This window comes from Adiantum capillus-veneris, chromosome 21 (genome assembly GCF_014529385.1).
Source record: "Adiantum capillus-veneris isolate H3 chromosome 21, ASM1452938v2, whole genome shotgun sequence".
Taxonomy (NCBI): domain Eukaryota; kingdom Viridiplantae; phylum Streptophyta; class Polypodiopsida; order Polypodiales; family Pteridaceae; genus Adiantum; species Adiantum capillus-veneris.
The window spans coordinates 126,747,992-126,766,469 of NC_140951.1; positions in this window are offsets into that span (position 1 = coordinate 126,747,992).

The window sequence follows — 18,478 nt, forward strand, 5'->3', positions numbered from 1 at the left end:
TCTCTCCCTACGAATCCATTCACAAATATGTAGAAAAGTTTTGGGACTTACAACTCAAAGCCACTGTCTTTAAGACGTTGGATTTTGGAGAGCAAAAGCAACAATTTTGTACGGGCTTAACTGAAGAAATGGCGGAGTATGTCAACTCCCAAAGTCCATGCACCATATTGGCGGTTATACACCATACTATGGTGGCTTCTTGAATCAATTTCCAAACGGGGCTAAAAGAAATTTTAAGCCCACAGAAAAAAAGGGTTCCAATGAGCCTAAGGGGAAGGACAATGTCCAAAAGTCTCCTAAGGGCAACTCCAACAAAGCTAAGGAGAAGGGAATTTACAAAGGTAAAAACAAACTCTCTCCTAAGGAGCTTGAGCGTTATCACAAGGATAACCGCTTTTTCAAGTGCGGCGAGCAAGGGCATGCGTACCGTGCTTGTTCCGAAAAGAACACCCACCATGAGCCTCCTAGACCTACCTTGGTAGAAATCCAAGAGGAGGAAACTCACCACTGAGCATGCTTGGGGAAAGGTAAGAGAACATGATGCTTTTATCCTCTTTGACCTTGGTTCTACTCATAATTTCATATCCATAGAGTTGGCCACCAAGCTAGGCATACAAGCCTATGAGATGGGAGATGTCCTATCCGCATACGGTGCTTTCAGCAAGAAGCTTTAGCCACTCCCTTAATCGAGAAATTGAGGCTCCATGTCCAAAGCTATGTGGACACAGGACTTATTTATCTCTCCTCTCAAGCATGAGGATGTAATCCTAGGGGCACCATGGTTTGATCGCATGGCTACTAATGTTAAATTCCCTGAAAGGAAAGGAGAATCTCCTTAAAGTTCAGGAAAAAAGATATGTACATAGATGCTAAGGAAATGGGTAACACCATACCCATTGTACATACACAAGCTTTCAATAAGTCAATAAAGAGCTCTATTTTCGTGTACATGATTTTTGTTAAAGACTCTCAAAATGAACCTAATGTTTTAGCAAAATAAAATATACACAATCAAAAGTAATAAGAGTTATCCAATTTTCTCAAGGCGTTTCAAGATGTCTTTATTGACGACATCCCTTGTGAGCTACCTCTTAAACGAGGCAATGATGACCATGCTTAAACTTCTTCCAGGAAGTTCACCGCCCCTAACAAACCTCCTTATAGAGTTTCTCAAGCTCAACAAGAGGAGATTATGCGGCAAGTGCATGAGTTAGTTGAGAAGGGCATGGCTAGGCCTAGCTCATTTCCATTTTGTTCTCCTGTGCTATTAGTGCAAAAGAAAGACGGCACATATCGTATGTTTGTCGACTATAGAGCACTAAATAGGATCACTATCAAGAATAGGTTTCGCGTTCCACGGGTAGAAGACCTATTTGATAAGCTACAAGGGTCTACCTACTTCAGTAGGATTGACCTAAAAAGTGGCTATCATCAAATAAGGATAGTTGATCAAGACATTGTAAAGACCGCATTTTGCACTACATTGGTCTTTACGACGAATACATTGTCATGCCTTTTGGCTTGACCAATGTACCAGCCACATTCAACCGTTTCATGGAGAAGCTCTTCAAGCCTCACCAAACCTTTACCGGAGTGTTCTTTGATGATATCATCATCTACTCTAATTCATTAGACGAATACAAGCAACACCTCCAGGTAATATTTCAAGTTCTTAGAGAGAATAAACTTTATGTTAATCGAAAGAAAAGTGAATTTTTCTACAAGAGATTCAGTATTTAGGTCACATTATCTCTCAAGATGGCATCCAAATGGATCCATCAAAGTTAGAGGTAATAAAAGTATGGCCTTAACCAAGGAATCTTCATGAGCTAAGAAGCTTTATAGGTATGTGTGCATACTATAGACGCTTCATAGAAAATTTCTCACTAATAGCAGGACCATTACATGACCTAACAAAGAAAAATGTTAGATACACATGGTCTGCCAAGGAGAACAATGCTTTTGAAAAGCTTATCTCTCAACCTGTGCTTACACTACCAGATCTCTCAAAGCCAGTTGAGGTCCAATGTGATGCTTGTGGTTATCTTCTTGGAGCTGTTTTGCTCGAAGAAGGGCACGCCATAGGCTATGAAAGTCAAAGGCTCGACCCTATTGAGCAAGCTCTAGGCATATATGAAAAGGAACTCCTCGCAGTTCTACATGCCTTAGACTCATGGAAGCACTATTTATTGGGGACTCCTTTCATTCTACAAATGGATCACCAAAGTCTTAAGTACTTTATAACACAGACCAAGCTCTCCGACAAACAAATGAGGTTTCGCAATTTCATTTTCATATTGCTCACATTGTTGGCAAGCATAATCAAGTAGCCAATGCACTCTCAAGACGGCCGAGAGTGAATGCGGTTTCCATAGCAACTCACAATGATCTATCTTCTATGATAGATAAGTATGCTATTGATCCCGATTTTAGAGGTATGATTTCAACCCTTGCCCTAGGGAAGAAAGAGGAACCATTTAGTTTACAAGATGGTTATCTTCTCTATGGAAATAGACTATGTGTTACTAGCTCACTACGTGAGAAAGTAATGTATGAATCTCATGCTCCTCCTTATGTGGGGCATAGAGGGATTCAGTCTACCCTATAGGGGATTGAAACATATTTCTATTGGCCTACCATGAAAGCAAACATACAAGAGTATGTTTCTAAATGTGTGGTATGCCAAAAGACGAAGTTTGATAGAGGGAAGCAACATGGATTGCTTCAACCTTTGCCAATCCCTAATTCACCATGGGAGAGCATATCCATGGATTTTATCTTTGGATTGCCTAAGTCTATCTACGGGAATACGGGAGTATGGACGATAATGGACAGGTTTAGTAAACAAGTTCATTTTATACCTGTCAAAAAGACTATCAAAGCCCATCAAATGGCAACCCTCTTCATTTCACAAATCTTCAAGTACCATGGCTTGCCAATGTCTATAGTGTTGGATAGAGATCCTAGAATGACCACTAATAAGGGTCTCTTTGAGAATTTAGGAACAAGGTTAAATTTCTCTTCGGCCTAACACCCGCAAATGGATGGCCAAAGTAAAATAGCTAACCTAACAATTCTCGGTCTAGCCTATGTAATGGAAGTAGATCAAGATCCCAATGGGAGAATTATTCACCCTTAGTGGAGTATACCTACAATAACACTGTACATACTTCCACGGGAAAAGCACCTTTTGAGGTAATTGAGGGAAGATAAAAAAGTCCCCTGCTACTTAAGGTACACGGGAAGATCTTCGCTGCAGATGAGTATAGCCGAGACCTACAAGAATCTTTCCAAAAGATTAAGGATGCTATCTCTATCTCACAGAAAAGGCAAAAGGCTGTTGCTGACAAGCACAGAAGAGCCCAAGCCCTTAAAGAAAATGATTGGGTCTTACTCAAATTTCCCAAGGCTCAATTAAGGCACACGCCGGGCAAGAATCCTATAGGACACCAAAAGTACTATGCTAAGCTAGCAAAAAGGTACAATGGTCCCTTCCAGGTCTAATCAATTAAATGGCCTGTCAACTCAAGTTGCCCAATCATTGGCCCATACACAATGCTTTCCATGTGAGCCTACTAAAGCCTTACAAAGGAGAGCCACCTCAAGAACCAACTATTAAAGACCCACTGGAGATCGAGGACCAAGAAGAGGTGTTGCAGCCTGAGTCCATTCTCCGACATGAAGACAAGGTACTAAGAGGCAGTAAGACTATTCGATGATATCTTATTAAGTTTAAAAATTATCCTTTTGAAGATGCTAGATGGATGCAAGGCATATAATTAAAGGATAACGTAAACTTTTTCAATGCTTACAATGCTTCCGAAGAGTAAGCAAATGTACAAATGTTAAAAATGAACAAAGTTTTTGTCTCATAAAACTCTTGGTTTATTTATTGTGCACAAAAATGAAATAGTATGCATGCTTAGATCAAGTTTGCGTAGACGACGTCTCCGGAACATCAAGTAGATCTTGTCACTCTACTATGGAAGATTAATAGGACTAATGTGCAGACATGCTTGTGGCAGCTTAAGCTCTCAAGCACCAAATGGACTAGTCATCCATTTGGGAACTATGTTGTAGGGTAACATAGGGATCCTCTACCCGCTAGAAAAAGGACTAATGAATATGCTTTGTCTTCTCTACCCCATAGTCAAGGATGACTATGATCTCAAAGAGAGGTAATCTCATAATAATCAATATCTAATTCTCCTAAATGATTTTCTCATGTTAAATTGATCATTTAATATGGGGAAGTGCCAGGGGAGAAAAAGCTAGAATATTGGTTAAGCTAGCAGACCGACCACAGTAGGGATCCAAAGGAGGGAAAATAGGGATCCAAAGAGGGGGGGGGGGGGGGGGGGGGGGGGGGGGCATCTGCAAAAGAGCAATGTGCAACAATGGGCTTAAAAGACCCTAAGGTTCAGCCTGTTAAGACTTCCAAAATGCTAAGGTTCCAAAATTCAAAGGTTGTGTCCAAAGGTCAAAAGCCTAGGGAAATTGGATGCTTTGTGTGTGTCCCAAAAGTCTTTCTCAAGCCCTACAAAGGAGGGGGTGAGACCAAGAAGTAGGGGATGAGAGAGAAACTCACACACACACAAGCTTCCTTTGTACACAAGGGGAAAGAGGGACACATGTCAGCTCCCTAGCCCAGATGCCCACAAGGTGTACTCAAATCCTATTAAATGGCCTTGGAGGTGGAACAATGAGAATTATGCTAGCGTAATTCTAATTTAATTAATTTAAAAACACTTAATAAAAGAACCAATAAGAATTAAGCTCTCTAGAAGACTATTCGACAATCTCCCTAGGGGTCCAATGAGCATTCAGCAGCCCAATGGCTTGCATGATTCCTATTGTCCAGGAGACAAAGGGGTCCAATGAGGGTTTAGTTGCATTAATTAATTAGCAAAATTTCTCACAAATGGGAAAAGGGGGACACATGTCAGAAGGCTATCACTTATGCTGCTTAATATCCATTGGTTGAGCCTGGGGAGGTCCAATAGGGAGTGAGCATGAGCAAATAGCAAGAGGGGTCGACCAAGAGAGAGAGAGGGTTGATTTTTCAAAGGATTATTCACTTACACACTCACACAATCTATGTGTGGAGCAAGAAGACTCTTTCTCTCCTTCTCAAGCTTTAAAGGAAAGCTTACCACCTACTCCAAGCTTGTGAGAAGGGAGGACTACACCAACAACTCTTGGCTTTGTGATGCAAATCCAACCAAGAGCCAAGCTTCAATGCATGCTCATCTCCTCTACCATGCTATTTACTAAGCTAAGCTATGCTAATATTAGTGATTATGTAAGGATATGTACATCTTTCTCGTAAGACTACTCCTTCCTCTCAATCTACTCTCATACCCCGCTAGCTCTCACCATCTTCGAAGGTGTGTGAGGTCTTGGGTTTGAGACCGTGAGGGAATTGATGTTGTGTTTGATAAGTGTTTTGCTTAGTGCATGAAGTTTCCATCTTCATTACACTAGCTAGTAGTGAAGGAACACGAAGATTTGTATTGTAAAATGTCTCTCTTGATGGGAGAAACCATATTACAAAGCCTTTTGGAGGGGGGATCAGCTCCATGTAAATCCGGTCCTCAACTGTTGTCAATAGCTTAATTTCTCTCTCTTTTGAAGTATTGTTCATGCTATCTAACTAGGTGTTATGCTTTTTATTGCTCTCTCCACCCAAGCACTCTTGTTATTCTCATTAGGAATCTATTCTAATGAAATGCTCACTATGTTCATGTTGTTTTCCGCTACACACAAGTTACTAGACCATTAAATGTTACAAGAAGATTCAATTGAACCATCTACAAAGCCGTAAGCCGAATCTATTGGAACTTCTAAGCAGCCTCAAGTAGAGCCTGACTAATTAAAAACTATAGATGAAGTGATCATCCAGGTTAATGAGTATGCAAAGCAGATGCAACTAATGAGAGAAAAGATGCGAACAGCAGTGCTTAGCCGCAGTGCCAAAGCTAAAGAATTGGAACAGGTAATAGATGTTCTACAAGGTGAGCTCAAAGGCAGGATGAACATCATTGAGGAGCTTCAAGGATAGATTAAAGAGCTAAAAAGTGAAGCAGAACAACATCAAATTGTAAAGAAAAGGAAACAAAAGGAAATGGAAGATTTAGGGGAGCTCCTCAGGAAGCTGTCAGATGCATGCAAAAGCAAGGACCAACAGCTGATGGAAGTGACCAACAAACTTTTAATCACTACTCAGTCAATCCAAAAGCCTTCCAAGTACAATTAGATGTAGCCAATGCCGCCATTGCAATACTCCGAGAAAAGAATCAATGACCAAGTGGAATTTCTAAGGTAGATCAGGGAAAACCCCGCCGAAGCTTCACTCAAGGGGAAAAATAAAGTCTACAAGACTTTGGAGAAGAGAACAAGGACCTGGAACTTGAGTTGAAGCTTGAACATGCACAAAGACGATATCTCGCCTTAATGCGGGTACAAAGAGAAGAACAGCTGCTCAAGAAAATAGAGGATTTAAAGAGATTCAACTAGTTGCCGAGAGAGGGACATACGGAAGCATAAGAGGAGGCAAGAACCTTTGAACAACCAATTATAGACATGCCATCAGTCTCCTTTGCGGATATGGAAACACAACCAACCGAAGGGCAGACTGGACATTTTGAATTTCAAGTACCAATCATTGAAGAAGAACAATTGCCAATGGTCCATCTTTCTAAAGCTGAAGAAGATGCACTGAAAGAACAGATTGTCCATGAAGAAGATGCTAAATAAAAGCGACAATGGATTGGGAGTTGAAAGTCAAAGAAAGACTTTACAAGAATATGCAGGAAGAAGGTTCATATGCTCTCCACCCCAAATGGAGAAAAGATTGTCTCAACAAGAACTCAAGGTGCCTCATTCTGTTTAGAAGATCACCTGCAGCAATACAGAGAGACCCTACATTCTGTCATGTACCAAGAGTGAGGACATGGCCAGCACATGAAGCATTAAAGAAGAAGAGACCAACTTGGCTCAATTACCCACGACTGCGAGCTCTAGAGCAGGGACCAACAATGGAGGAATGCATGGTGAAAACCCTAACGAGCGCCATGAACTTCTTCAAGAACCTCCCTCACCTCTCATGTGCAATGCTATATAAAATCTACAGAATGCTGCTTACATGCATTCAAACTTTTCATGAGCTTGAGCAAGCAGGAGCCCCTTGGATGTCTTTCTTAGAAGGTAACAAAGTCTTATGCTATGATTTGAGTGGACATCCTTCTAAAGAAGTCCTCTACGGCTTCTACACCAGATGCATATTCCTGCCATCAAGCAATATGTTGGCATTCGAAGAGGCTTTTTATAATGGGTTCTTCACATGGCGAACAAAGATTTTTGGGCCAGTGGTTTGTTGGCTATTTTGCCATTGAACTTAAAAACAAAGTCACTATTCAGTTTTTGCAAGTCCCTGACAAAGAAAGACGCATCAGAATCTCTACACGCACTTAAAGACTGCCTCGCCAGCCATCAACCCAAAGACTACTTCACTCCATGAAACTGTGTCAAGGGATGACACAATCGAGAAGGGGGGGGGGGAGTTAGCAGCAAGATAACCCATGTAACATTTTTGGGAGTTTTATTGTAAAAACACTCATTCATTTGATAAATCGAAAATATTGTAACTCCTATTTTCCAGGTGGATATTGTAACCAATGAACCGGGGCTAGAAGCTTCCAGATTGTATCAACTTATCCTTAGTTAGAGCTCCCAGATTATTAATTTTTGTCCAAAGAAACCTTGGCTAAGATACAAAAGCCAATCTTTGTAAGTTATTTTCAAGTTTTGGATAAGAAATACACAGCGTGAGCTAACAGCTCACTTCTCTCCTTCTCATGCTTCCTACTCCCTTGTTGGTTGCCACATTGCAGTGTCGTCTGTTATGTTGCAACCACAGGTAGGATCTCTACGCATTGACGTAAACATATCATGGTAAATTGTAGTTTTTAGCGTCGTCGACCCACGACCTAGTTTCATCTCATAAGTAGGCATTTAAGCTAAGAAATCACAAAGTAAGCATAGGTGGAATCATTGCTAAGCATTTAGACGCATTCGGGGTTGTTGACCACTGGGTCAACAACACAACATAACTCAAGTTTCGTACCAAAGTCTTATCTTTGGCGAGTTATGAAATGCTGCGGATTATGGCTATAAACGTCATTTGTAATGAGTAGTTATTCTAGTTTCAGAAGCCGGGGTGCAATGGCACTTCCAGATTGTAAATACAAAGCCATTTGACCCTTTCAACCCCATTTTTTATTAAACCTAAGGTAGCCTTAGTATATAAGGTACCTAGGTCATTTTGTAAAAAAAGGGAGACTTTAATCATAATCAAAAATTTAGCGCTGCCGTCTACTGTGTGTGAGAGAGAAAGAGAGTGAGCGTGAGCTTATCCTCTCGCTACGCCCGGCTCGCTCAACACATTGGAGATCCGACTGCACCATTGTTGTAGGCTTGAGGAGAGCTACGCGACAACGCCAAGCATTCCACGCGAGACGAAGCGCACATGCCGACGCATCTACGAGCTATTTGTGGCCGTAAGTGTATCAAACGATGTCTGTTTTCTGCGTGCTAGTAGTCTATAGAATCGTGGCGACATAAGGTACGCATAGGTACTCATAAATTTCAGTTTCGGGCACTTTCAAAATTATGCTCTGTCATCCTACGCGTTTTCCGCAAATGGGTTTAGAGTGAGGGTTTTGAGTGTAGAAGCTTAGGGACAGGTGTATCCTAGTGAGGGGATGGTGTTCCTTAAGTTTCGTACGAATCTGGCATGATTAGGTGAGTTACCTTCCGTATGTGTGTATGTGGCTAGGTGGTGTAGTTGAGAGCAATGAGGTTCTTGATTGTGGTTTAGTTGGCCTTCCAGAGTGTTGTATGTGTAGGATGGTCTCAGCTTGACAAGCTAAAGAGATTTCCTCTGTGTGCCTATCATGTCATCTGTGTCCTCGATTGACATTATGTTGATCTAGGTAGTGTTTGCATGCACTTCATGGGTGTGTCAGTCGCTCCTGCAACATTGGCGCCGCTGCCGGGGACACAAGGATCTAAGTAGGTTTCCTACTAATACTCGTGTGATGGTTGCTTGATTTAGTTTCTGCTAAAGAAAGAGCTTTTCTTAAGTGGATCCGGAAGAGGACATTCCGCGATCAAGTGGATAGCCAGGAAGCGTGTGTCTTGCCGAGGGTCTGCGACTAGATAGGTTTAGTTAGGATGTGTGGATTAGAGTAGTTGTTGGTGGTCGAGTGATTTGTGAGGTGATAAAAGTGTTTACTAGTCCGTGTGTGGCAGTGAAGCGTTTTTCTACTCATAGATGCAAAAACCCATATGATTTGTAGGAGTAGCTTTAGGTAAGTGATCCCATTCTGATCTAGAGCTGTTCAGCACTGAATTATTTGCTAAAGTGCTTGATTGCATTTGAAATCACGGAAAAGTGTACTTTTGAGGGTAAAAATGCATTAAACAAGCTTTTGTGGATATTTTTGTATGACTGACTGATGTTGTGCATATGAAAGAGCATTTGCAAGGGTTCTGTGAAGAAAACCTGCAATTCTGTAAACATAGAAATCCTACACATAGGATGTCTCAAGGGGGTTCTGGAGACCAAATTTGAAAATTCTGACTGCACCAGTGTGTTCAGAGGGTAGGTTTTACCCTAGTAACATATTGACTTGGGTATTTTTCCCTATTTTTGTTGACCAAAAGCCAAAAGGCGAAGTCCGAAAACGTAAACTTTCAGACAAGGCTTAAATTGAGTGATTTTTGCATATTTTTGCAATTGTGAAGCATACTTGCACTTGCTGAGAGCATAAGGAAGCATCAGAGACACTTTAGTCTGAAAAAATAAGCAGTACAGGGTGATCTGGGCTTTTTTTTTTTAAATCGAAGGTTACCAGTGTGTTTAGAAGGTAGGTTCTACCCTGTTTTCATATGGAAAGTGGAAATTTGACCAAATTTTGATAGATCAAAGCCAAAAGGCGAGAAATTGCCAGACATCCTACCCAAATTGTGTCCAAGGCCTAATTTTGAGACCAAACCATAGGATGACTCCATAGGCATGTTCTAAAGGTTGTATAGAGTGCATGTGATAAATTTCATCTCATTTGGGTCAGTGAAAGGAAGATTGAACAGACTTTAGCATTTTTGACTGAAAAAGGCAAGGATAGCTAGTTTTGGGGTCTTTTGACATCCAAATTAAAATCTAAGCATAGCATTGGGTTGCTGACATCAAGGGGAAGTTGTGGCTCAAGTTTGGGGCAATTCTAAGCACTTAGACATCCTACGCATAGGATGTCTTCACCATGATTTAGCACTCCAAATCAACCTCTGAGCATACCACAGTGATCAGCACCTTAAGAAGAGTCTGTGGTTCAAATTTGGGGCAATTTTGAGCAGTTAGACATCCTGCGCGTAGGATGTCTAAGGCATGATTTAGAGGCCAAATTTAAAGTGTGGACATAGCAGGGTGTTGTATAGCCTTAGGCAAGCCTCCTAGTCAATTTTGGTCCAATTTGGAGTTGATTTGACTGGTGAATTCATCAAAACGGACATCAGGCTTTTGAAACAGATTCTTGATCATTTGACCAACCTATAGGTGTCAAAATCAAAAAGTAAAAATAGCTATGAGTTTAGCACATCAAGGGGAAGCTACAGTGCAAGTTTAAGCTGAAACAGAGCAAAAAGACATCCTACACGTAGGATGTCTCCTGGGTCATAAAGCGGTCAAAATTCTACTTTGGCCATATAGGGAGGTTCTAAGTGTCTCAAGGATTCCAAAACTTTTTTCAAAAGTGAATTTGGACCTTGTTTGGCCTATTTACCAAGCAAAGATAAGAATTGTTAGACATCCTACTCTTGGAGTGCACTAGAAGCTTATGCAGCCCAAATCTTGACCTATTGGCATCCAAATTCAATTTTGAGCATACCATTGGGTTGCTGAGCAATAGGAGAATCTTGGGATCAAGTTTGGACAAAATCTGAGCAGTTAGACATCCTACGCGTAGGATGTCTCTAGCTTGATTTAGGACTCCAAACCAACCTATGAGCACACCACTGTGATCAACACATCAAGGAGAAGCTGGGGTGAAAATTTCAAGTCATTTTGAGCAAAAAGACATCCTACGCGTAGGATGTCTCAAGGCCATTTTTAGGTCCAAATGAAATTCTGAGCATACCATTGGGTTGCTGGACTTAAGGGGAATCTCTAGACAAAATTTTGTTATATTCTGAGCATATAGACATCCTACGCGTAGGATGTCTCTAGGTCAGTTTTAGGGTCCAACTGTCCTTTTGACCATACGGGAGTGTTCACACTGTCACAGAGATCCCAAATCTTCTTTTAAAATTGAATTTGGACTCATTTTGACCAGTCTAAACTGCATTTCACTATTTTGGCCATAACTTTCACAAACGGTATCGGATCGGAAAAGTTTTTATATCAAAACGTTGCCTGAGAGCGGCTCTACAGATCTTAGGGCAAAACTTGAACTAAATGCAACCATATAGTTCAACTTTGAAAAAAACGTCGTTTGAGGCCTCAAAATACATCCGCAAGTTAGGGGTGTCTGAAAGCGACAATTTGCGAGAATTGTGATGAAACGGTTGCGGTTTTGGACATAGTTTCGACTTGTCCCTAACCAAAGCACTTGAACACAGTGGACTAAGTCTACTTGAACCAAGCAAAAGCTCTTAAGCCCAGAAATTATGTCTACCCTAGATTCAAACGCAGCTTATACAAGCTTGGAGATCCCGACGATAGAGGAATATCCTCCCACAATGGATCTTCCAAACTTGCAATTGATAAAGATCCATCTTGTTGAGAGAGTTTGGATGATTGGTCATGAGAGTGAAGGACTATATAGATACATTGACGACAATGAGGTCAATCTTTATAGGTGCTCAGATCCATACCTAGAAGAGATAACGGATTACAAGCTCTTATATGTCTACACATACGGAGTCGACTGTCAATGGAGATCTATAGTTGTCGACAAGTATGAATGAGAATACAAAGTTGTAGAAAGCACAAATCCACAGACTGTACTAGAAAGAGGTGGATATTTGGTCAATGCAGGACCACAAATCCCTCCACCAAACACGAGAATTCCTATAGGAATTCCAAGAAGAGAGACACCAGGATTCCCTTCAAGAGCGATAACGAGAGAAGGATTGGGAGAGTCTCTGGTTAGACTTGTAGACAATTGACGAGTTAGACCATCCCAAGTCCAAAAATGGGTAAACAAAAAATACTTCGGAGATAAAGATCCGAGAGATCACGTAACAACTTTTAGAAGAGTGATTAGAGAAGAGGAAGTTTCAGATTTCGCGACACAGTTTGCGGGATTTGGATTGACTCTAGAAGATGATGCAGCTACATGGTTCGACTCGGTGGGAAAATGGGATTTTGAGACCCTAGATGAGCTGTTTGAGGAGTTTATTGAAGAATTCTCCGGTACAACCTCCACCTCCTGGGTTTCAATCGAAAGAAAGAAGGTATGAAATGGACGAAAGGACATTGCGATTCATTGCAAATAGCAGCTTATCTAGGTCGAAGCTTGCTTATAGCCAAGAGGAATGCTAAAAGAATCTCCTCAACCAGAGACAGATTGTCACAAAAGTCGTGACAACCACTTGGTCAAACAATGTCCTCATACGGAGATCACTGAAGTAAATGCCTATTGTCTTGAGTGTGGCATCACTCGCTTGATCCCCGATTGCCCAAAAAACCCAAACCAAATCAGGAAAATCACGACAAATGTATTAGGGATTGTTCAGCTCCCTAGTAGCTCAGAAAATGAAAATGTTGTACCAGTTCAAGTAGTTACGAGAGCACAAGCTCAAAATAAAGCTGATGAGAATCCAGAGACAAAGAACACGGAAAGTGACACGAATCCAAAGACAGATGATGGACCAAAGACAGACGCACCTAGTCAAAAAACCAAGAGCAAACGAAATAGTTGGAAAGCTAGAAAGACTATGATGAAAGCACACAGGGAACGAGAGCAAAAATCCCTAGCTGAGAAGCTTCCCAAAGCTTAGGAGAAGATAAAACAACATGAGAAAAAGGAGGCACCTTCTCTTACACAGATGGTTAAACCTCTAGAAGAACCATCCACGGATGAGAAACCGAGAAGTGCTAGTTCAGGAGGATCTGTGTTGGCAGAGAAGGTTAATGAGACATTAGATGCCCTCTTGAAAGCCTATGATGTGAGGCTCAAAAACAACCAAACCCAAGAACACATGTGGATGACATATCCCTATGCGGAACTAGAAAAGCAAAGGTTTGAAATGTGCCAGAAAATGATTCAAACAGCAGCTTTACTAGAACATTAGGAAAAAAATGGACTCTCCATGGGCCTTGTAAGAATCCCTAATTTAAAGGAAGCCTGCCAAGATTAAGGGGGACAAAGGCTTTGAATGGGGCTATTTTGGTAGGGTCTCCTCCACCTTTGACCCCTAAAAAGGTAGGGGGAAGGAGGGGGGGGGGGGGGGGGGGGGGGGGGGGGGGGGGGGGGGGGGGGGTGTAACCATTTAAAAAGTAGGGAAGGGGGGGGTAAACCATTTGAAAAGTAGGGGGGTAGGGGGTCTTCTCTCTCTAACTTTTTGGCCAACTTGTAAGTGGCCTCTTAACTCTCCCATGCCACCTAAGCAAATCCGTGGATCAAAGAGGTTATAAAAAATGACTTTTTTCAAAAACTTTCAAAAAAACTCTATTCCCCCCTAAAAAGTACCCCAACATATACACATAATAAAAAAAAGAGTTTTAAGTTAAATTACTCAAAATTCAACATTTTTTGACTCCCTCGAAACTTTTAGAAAATTCCCCCCAAAATTGAAAACTTTCCCTCCTAATATAAGCTCCTCTCCTACACCCATCCCCCTTGCACCTGCACCTGCTGCTGCACCTACACACCCATCTCTCCATCCTTCAAGCTCCATCTCTCCATCCTACAATGCCTCTTGACGACATGACCAATGTCCCAGCAAGCTCTTCACGCGGTAGGTCTCCAGGGCTTTTTCTACGCCTACCTCAAGAGTATGTTCCGACAAAGAAAACATGCTTGGGTACATTACCTTCAGCCAACGAACGCCACGCTCAAGGGGAGAAGAATGTGGATCTCTGGACAGACGGATGCTTGTATCCAAAGGATCCTTCTCTCAATGTTCATCCGTCTTTTACAAACATTCCATCACTGTTGCAATACGTTGGAAATCGAGAGCAAGTTTGTTGGGCTACTGCAAGAGACACAACAAACACGAGATTGGCGGTCCGAGATCTACTTGCGTCATTGGCAGTTGCTCAATGGGAGTTTCCACAATCTTCAAGATCATATGCAAACAGCTACTAGTGCGCTTGAGGAGGCAAAGAGCACCATCACAACCAAGGAAAATGTAATTAAAAAGCTTGAGGATACTCTTTCACACATGAAGAGTACTGCCATGGGAGGTAGGGTGAGGAAACGAGAGTTGTCCGAAATTCAGACTCTTGCACCACATGGAGGTGCAAGAAAACGAAGGGTGACACCTATGAGGTAACATGTTCTGTCCCTCATGTTGTTTAAGTCTAATACGGCTCATCATTGTTGTTTTGGGCAATAGGAACTTCGTTCAAGAAACGTGCGGCGGCGAGAATGCGGAAGCTAGGGCTACTTTACTTCATTCTTGTTTCAACAAAGAGGATTTTATTGGGATGCTTGATGCTCCAGAGGCAAAGCACTTGAAAGACGCAATCACTAAGAGAGTTCTTAGTGATTTTTCTAATATTGTCACTGATCTAGATGTTCAGGATATTTGTGATGCTGTTGGGATTAGTACCAAGGGCTATCAAGCAATACATCAAGTGTTAAAAGATGCATTAAGAAGTCGAGGAGTCACGGAAAACCTATTCCCACTTCCTCACAGAGTGCAGATTGCCGAGAAGGTGTCAAATGAAGATGTTGTTCACCGATTAGGGGACTACTTGTATATTGAAGACACGATGCCTCTTCAGCTGCTCCGTAGCAAATCACAAGGAAGGAAGGGCCGCGGGAAGGGAAGCGGTGCTGTTTCTAACGGTGTGTTGCGGACCGAAGGGTTTGTTTACACCAAATTCAACAATATCTTTGTGGACTTGATACGATTGCAGCAGTCCATGGCTGTTTTCTACAATTTGAGTGATGCAGGTTAGTTTAGAGTTGCCTACATGCTCTATGATGTGTCATAACAAGCATTCTGAGGCTTTATGTTGCTGGCAGTTCTTGAAGGCAAGCTTGTGTTCGTGCTGAAGTTGGATGAGTGTGTAATTGTTAAAGGGAGAAAGTTGGAGAGAATGAGCATCACGCTTATGAATGAAGCCCTAGCTTATGCCAAGCAATCTTGCAGTTCGAGTGAAGCGACAAATCCCTCTTTTAGTGTGCAATCAGAGAAGGATATATGGTGGCTTGGTGCAATTGAAGTTCCGAAAGAGACACATGAAGTCCTTGCATGGATTTTCAGTAGAATCCCATGAGTCACAGAGGTCATTAAAGCTCAAATAAACGGTGAGAAGCTCATGGTTCCAGGACGTGGGGAGTTTGATGTTGAATGGCATTTAGGTGGTGATCTAAAGACCATAAAGTGCATGCCGTGCTTTTGCGGAGATTCGACACTATCAAAAGAGCACCGAGCTCTTGATTCGGAGGGCCCCTTTTGCAAGGCTATGCAGGGAGGTTTTGCAATTGTACAACACTCAGTTTCGGATGGGCGCCGTGGCCATAGAGGCAGTCCAAGAGGCAACAGAGCAATATTTAACTGTCATATTCGAGGATTCTAACCTCTGTGCCATCCATGCAAAGCGTGTAACCATTATGCTTAAGGATATGCAGCTTGCTCGCCGTTTGTGCCATGAGGAGTAGCTTGTAATTAGGCATCAACCTTTTTGTATTTACGGAACTCCAAGATTAGGAAGAATTTGAATACAAGCGTCTTTTGATTGTATATCCCACTCTGTGCATTGTATTGGGAAGAATTTGAATATAAGCGTCTTTTATTGTATACCCCACTGCGCATTGTATTGTTTTAATTCTGTACCATGCAATGTAGCACTGGTTCAAGTTTTGTCTACCTTCTATTGTATGTATGTAGCCATTAGCTTGTTATTGTGAAAAATTGCCTACGTTTAGCACCTTGGCTAAGTGGGGCATGCACTTCCTGATGTATCCATGCTATGTGACTCACTATTGCATGGCAAAAACATCTACAAAGTGTTGAAAATGGCTTGAAGTGCCCCCAAATTGGCTGCCACAAGGGCGCGCATTTGGGGCTTCCAGAGGCCTATGGATGGACATAATGCGCGCCCTTGTGGCAGCCTTTCCTAGCCTGCTTTCCAGACACTTTCCAGTGGTTTCCAGACAATTTTTACAAGCAATAAGTATGTTTTGTTTGCTTCAATGCTTCAATTAGCATAGATGCTGCTGGCAATCATCCCCCCTTAGTCCATGTCAATCCTATACTCCAAAAAGGGCTTAGATATTGCCACAAAGTTTACTCTTGTGGTTTGTTAATACAACTTTAGGTATCTGGGGCAAGATGGGCTTAAGGTTACCTGGTCACTTTGTTTTGTAATTGGGTATGCTCCTATACTCCAAAAAGGGCTTAGATATTGCCACAATTTACTCTTGTGGTTTGTTGATACAACTTTAGGTATCTGGGGCAAGATGGGCTTAAGGTTACCTGGGTATCCATGTCTTTCTCTTTTGCAACTGGGTATTAATGTCTTGTCACTCTGTTTTGTACCTGGGTATGCTCTTAGATGTCTCCAATTTCATCTGACACAAGGGCGCGCATTTGCACACTTCATCAGCTGATGGAAAGCCCCAATGCGTGCCCTTGTGGCAGCATATTTTAGGGACTTCCAAGACCTTTACTAGGCACATACATAACTTTGGAAGCCTAGATATAACAAAGTATGCATTTTTTAAATTTTAATGTCTGCCAGACCCTTTAGTAGCCATAGGAGAAATTATGGTGCTTCTCATACACAATGGAAGCCCAACATATAAGAAATTCAAAACCTTGCAAGAAAGAGAGTCATAGACAGCAAAAAGTAGTTTTATTAAAGAAATCAATGCTTTACATGATATCTGGCTTTTGCTTTCGGATCTTTCTAAGTACAATTTTCTGGCGCTTGGCCTTTTGGGGTGGCTCCCTGTTAAGTAAAGTGGTTGTGATTTCTTGGGTGTCATTAACCCCTACAGCTTGGTTCATGCCGACATGGGCAATAAGGCGCCGGCGAAAGTTTACACCAAAAGTGGATATTGCAAAATCTTTCTTTACAAGCACTACAAGGTTGGCCATTTGGGCAAGTGTTGTTAAACACAACGCCTTGGAGAGTGAACGGAGAGCAAAAATGTTGTAGCGACCATTGGGAGAGTATTCGGCATGGACAAACACCACGACACCAGTGGGAAGTGTGCCGAGGTAGTGAGCAAGTGCCGCTTGAGGTCCGAACGGCGTCCTCCTCCCCCCTGACCGTTGCGCCCAGGCATCAACCTCCAGAACATCCTGCAGAACATAGGTGTTCTGAGATATGGCACAGAATTATCATATAACATTAACAAAATCATTTGTAACAATCAAATGTAAGTGAGCATCTATACCTCTTGTCTACGATCCTCCTCATCGGCATCCGGGTGCAAGTAAAGATCCACGCTTGACTTCCCCTTTGGATCAAGCAAAACAGGTGTTGCAGTAGGTGGTGGTGAATCCACTCTTGCGCGTTTAGCCAAACACATGGCTTGCACGGCCACAAACTTCTCCTCAAAGACCTTGGCCTGCTCGGCCGCTGCCACCTCGGCTTGTGCGATCGCCACTGTGTCCGCCAAAGTATTCCCCATGGGCAGTAGGAGATCATCGTCATGGGAGGTGGTGGTATCAAGATCAAACTTGCCATGGGCATCGAGGATGGCGAAACACTCATCCATGCGAAGCTCAAAGGATTTCTCCAGATCGTGCATAAACACAAACTCCTCCCCACCCACCACAATGGAGGAGAAGCGGGTAATCTCTACCTCAGGGATGGCATCCCGAGTGGTGGTGCCTTCTGGCGGTCTGGAGGATGAACCGACTGATGGAGAGGCCTCCAAGAGGCCTTGAATTCCTACAGGGTAGGTCAAGGCAAGCGTCCTCTCCTCTGCGGATGAGTCAATGGCCGCGGGCTTGGGGTCCTTCACATCAGCCCATACCCCCCCGATCTGCAAGTGAGGTAGCACTACGTCAGGGCCTGCTGGGCACTCATGAAGGAGGAAGATCATTATGGCCTGAACAAAGAAAAAAGTGTTTCCGATCCTTCCCTTACGCATTGCTCGCACATCATCAGCTTCAAGCCGCACATATTGTCCGGCGGGTTGTGCTATGGTGGCAAAGCGTGCAAGCCGCTGATGAAATGGCATGTCCCCTTGGTAGATGTGGTGGAGAAGGCCTTCAGGGACCCATTGCCCTG